At 36.1% G+C, this 4,970-nt stretch overlaps 1 pseudogene; it reads left to right on the top strand.

Moving 5' to 3' along the window:
• Positions 1–235: 235 nt before the first annotated feature.
• Positions 236–1,154, top strand: LOC102822697 (annotated as a pseudogene).
• The last annotated feature ends 3,816 nt before the right edge of the window (positions 1,155–4,970 follow it).

The raw sequence follows: 4,970 nt of genomic DNA, 5'->3' as shown, positions 1-4,970 counted from the left end.
GATGAAGTGACTGGGGACTTTGGACCCAGAGAGGGAAAGGGACTGTGGGCTGAAAACTGGGGGGATGAGGGGGAAGTGTACGGGATGGGTTTCTGGGATATATCCTTTGGGTGCTTGATGATGCATGGAGGGGATTAGAACCATGGCAATGAGATGATATACGATGGAATGAATGTAAAACTAAAGTTCTCCCATGAAAACTGTCATATAATTCACAATAAAACATTTAAAAAAAAAAGGGGGGGGGGAAGAAATGGAATCAGAAAGGAAAAATTTACCTAAAGCAGGGGTTGCATCAACCTCTGATTCTGAAGAAGGGGATGATCAAGAAGGTGAGAAGAAAAAAAAGGTGGAAGAAACTTTTAGACTGCCCATAGACAGAATATGCTAAAAGGGCAGCATGAGAAGGAGGCAACCATGAGAAAATGCAAGCAAGAGGAACAAATGGAAACTTAGCAGCAGAAAAAAGAAGAAGGGACGAAGCCAGATGTTAAAGTGGAAAAGAAGCAAGAAACATCAATGGATTCTTGACTTCAAAATAAAAAACTCACTCAAAATTGATCATCTTGATGTGAACAGATGTATTGAGGCCTTGGATGAACTTTCTTCACTTCAGGTCACAATGCAACAAGCTCAGAAACACACAGAGATGATTACAACACTGAAAAAAATACGACAATTCAAAGTTAGTCAGGTTATCATGGAAAAGTCTACAATGTTGTATAACAAGTTTAAGAACATGTTTTTGGTTGGTGAAGGAGATTCTGTGATCACACAAGTGCTGAATAAGTCTCTTGCTGAACAAAGGCAGCATGAAGAAGTGAATAAAACCGAAGATAGAGGAAAGAAAGGGCCAAATGAAAACCTAGAAAAGGAACAAACAGGTTCAAAGACTGTAAATGGAGGATTTCCATTATATTGTGGAATTTCCATTATATTGTGGAATTCCATTATAATGCTATTTCCATTATAATGCTATTCCATTATAATGCTATTTCCATTATATTGTGGCTGATGTTCAAGATCTGCCACAATATAATGGAAATAGCAGTGAAGACAGCAAAGGCAGCCATGAGACCAGCTCTAAGAAAAAGTCATCTAGTGAAGAGAGGGAAACTGAAATCTCTCTGAAGGATTCTACTTCAGATAACTAGGCTGACACACCCAAGGAAAGGACACTTGAGAAGTTTGTAGTGGTTTTCGTTTGAAATATTTAGACTGCTGAAAAGGAAAATTTAAAATTTTGTAAGCATAGGTTTTCATGTTCAAAACTTGCTTTCAGGGGGAGATCACTTTGCTGAAAATTGAACATTATTGCTAATTGTACTTATGCAGTATTAACAGCTACAATATACAAAAATGTGGAGGAAAATCCATTTAGAAAATGTTAAGCTGCTTTTCCAGACATTATGGTTGTAGCATAGTTTCAATTAGTGTATGTACGTTAATGTGTAATTGATGATAGAGAAAAAGTTACATTATTTAAACTGCTACTTGTGTAATACCTTTCCTCTTTTCCCTAATACTGTGATTTATGTGCATAGTTTTTGCACATGTTGTATTTATCAGACTGTCTTTTCACTGTTGTGGGTTTTGTAGAAGTTGAGCATTTTTATGGTAGTTAAAATGTTACTTCTATATAAGTACTCACTCCCTTGTTATATCAAAAGTTAATTTGAATCTCAGTCTAGATTGTGCTACATTATCCTGCTGCTTTGTAACATTGTATGGTCTGTATGCAGTTTTGTGTATGACAATTAGATATCCAATTGAAGTGAAGTTGAGAATTTTCTCAAGGTACAAAATTCATGTTAATTTTTAAAGATAATTTAGTTTTGTGTCTGGGAATTCAGTGAAATCACACAATTTTTCTTGCAGACTGGGTATACATTGAAATAAATCTGGCATGAGAGTAGCAACCTTGGAATCAACCATTTAAGATTCTTTATATGTACTAAGAGATAAAATTCAAAACTAAATGAGGAAAGTTTATTTTTGAGAAAGGGCTCACATTTTAAAATTCACATTCATTAAGAAAGTCAATTAAAATAGTATTTTTTTTTAATTGGAAAAATAGTCAGTGCATAATGCTTATGCAAAATGTAAGTAAATATTATGTAAGGAAAATAACCTATTTGAAAATGTGGCTATATTAGAAGTGATTTAAAAATTTTCATTTCTGTATCATATATGACAATTGCACATAGTTTGTTTGAAGGAAGCTGACAAAGTTAGAGTGACTTTGTACATATTTTATTCATACACAGCCTAAGTCAGGGTGAACCAATGTTAACACAAAATTTAAGGGTGTATTAACTAAAGGATAGCATTGTATTTTGAATATTAGGTTACTTGATGGTTTTCAGTAGCTGAAGACACTAATCATAATTTGACAGGAATGTAGGAAAATGGGTTAAGTGTTACAACTTTAGGTCTGTGGTTTATAAATTGCCAAAAAAGTGGGTGATAAATATCGTATATTTTTAGCCTCATGGATAACTGTTTTCATCTATAGATGAATAGTTTGAATCTTCAATTTCAATAATTGGGTGTTTGCTTTTGAAGGCTTAACAATGGAATCTAGAACCCATTGTTTCACTGGAACTGTGCTATATTAACCAGTCATTACATCTGTTTGAATTTGGAGAAATCTGTTCTAGTTAAGCCATAAGTGTCAATGTGTTTTGATTAAAGAATTTTTCCATCAAACTCTAAAAAAAAAAAGATGGAAGGAATACACAGTCACTATACCAAAAAGAAACAGTTGATGTTCAACCATTTCTAGAGGTAGCATATGATCAAAAGCCAATGATACTGAAGGAGGAAGTCCAAGGTGCATTTAAGTCATTGGGAATAGATGGAATACAGACTGAAATCTTTTAACAAACTGATGTGGCACTGAAGGTATTCACACATCTATGGCAAGAAATTTGGAAGACAACTACCTGGCCAACTGATTGGAAGAGATCAGTATCTGTGCCCATTCCAAAGAAAGGTGACCAAATGGAATGTGGAAATCATTGGACAGAATCATTGATATTCATGTGAGTAAAGTTTTACTAAAGGTAATACAAAAACAGCTGTAACCATACATTGATAGAAAACTTCCAGAGGTCCAAGCCAGATTCAGAAGAGGATGTGGAATGAGGGATATCACTGCTGACATATGGATCTTAGCTGAAAGCAGAGAATATCAGAAAGATGTTTTGTTGTTGTTGTTGTTAGGTGCCATTAAGTCAGTACTGACTCACAGCGACCCTATGCACAACAGAACAAAACACTGCCCGATCCTAAGCCAACCTCACAATCGCAGCCACACTTGAGCCCATTGATGCTGCCACTTTGCCAATCAATCTCTCTGGGGGTCTTCCTCTTTTTCTCTGACCCTCTACCTTACCAAACATGATATCCTTCTCCAGTGACTTGTTCCTCCTTACAATAGGTCCAAAGTATGAGAGATGAAGTTTGACCATCCTGTCAAGCAAGGAGCACTCTGGCTGGACTTCTTCCAACACAGATTTGTTTGTTCTTTTGGCAGCCTTTGGTATTTTCAATATTCTCCTCCAACATCATAACTCGAATGCATCTATTCTTCTACAATCTTCCTATTCACTGTCCAACTTTCACATGCATATGAGGTTATTGAAAATACTATGGCTTGGGTCAGGCGTACCTTAGTTCTCAAGCTGACATTTTTGCTCTTAAGATTTGCCTAATGCAGTACCTTATTTGATTTCTTGACTGTGGCTTCCATGAGTGTTGATGGTTGATCCAAGAACAATGAAGTCCTTGACAACTTCAAGCTTTTCTCCATTGATAAGAATGATATTTATTGGTCCAGTGGTGAGGACTTTTGTTTTCTTTACATTGAGATGCAATCCATACCAAAGGCTGTGTTCTTTGATCTTCATCAGTAAGTATTTTAAGTCCTTTTCACTTTCAGCAAGCAAGGTTGTATCATCTGCATATCGCAGGTTGTTAATGAGTCTTCCTCAAATCTTGATGCCACATTTTTCTTCATATATCCCAGAAAGATGTTTACTTGTGCTTTATTGACTATACAAAGGCTTTCAATTGTGTAGATCATGACAAACTATGGACAGCATTGCAAAGTATGAATACCCCAGTGCTTAATTGTGCTCATGAGGAACCTGTATATAGACTAAGCAGCAGTTATTCAGGCAGAACAAGGGAACATGAAGTGGATTAACATTAGAAAAGGTGTGTGCCAGGGTTGTATTCTTTCACCATATTTACTCAGTCTGTATGCTGAGCAAATAATCTGAGAAGCTGGATTATATGATGAAAAACATGTCATCAGGATTGGAGGAAGATTCATTAATAACCTGTGATATACAGATGATGCAATTTTGCTTTCTGAAAGTGAAGATGAATTGAAATACTAATGAAGATCAAAGACTACAACCTTCAGTATGGGTTGCATCTCAATGTAAAGAAAACAAAAATCCTCAGCACTGGACCAGTAAATAACATCATGATCAATGGAGAAAAAAATTGAAATTGTCAAAGATTTCATTTTGCTCAGATCAATCATCAACATGCATGAAAGCAGCTGTCAAGAAATCAAATGACATACTGCATTAGGCAAATCTTCTGCAAAGGACCTCTTTAAAGTGTTGAAAATATGTCAGTTTGAGAACTAAGGTCCACCTGTCCCATGCCATGGTATTTTCAATAACCTCATATGCATATGAAAGTTGGACAGTGAATAAGAAAGACTGTAGAAAAATTGATGCAGTTGGAGGAAAATATTAAAAGTACCAATGACTGCCAAAAGAACAAGCAGATCTGTGTTGGAGGAAGTACAGCCAGAGCGCTCCTTGGAAGCCAGGATGGCCAGACTTTGTCTCTCATAATTTGGCCATATTATCAGGAGGGACCAGTCCCTGGAGAAGGATATCGTGTTTGGTAAAGTGGAGGGTTGGAAAAAAAGAGGAATATCCTCAATG

This window comes from Chrysochloris asiatica, unplaced genomic scaffold (assembly GCF_000296735.1).
Source record: "Chrysochloris asiatica unplaced genomic scaffold, ChrAsi1.0 scaffold00533, whole genome shotgun sequence".
Lineage (NCBI taxonomy): Eukaryota > Metazoa > Chordata > Mammalia > Afrosoricida > Chrysochloridae > Chrysochloris > Chrysochloris asiatica.
This window is presented reverse-complemented; position numbering and strand designations above follow the sequence as displayed.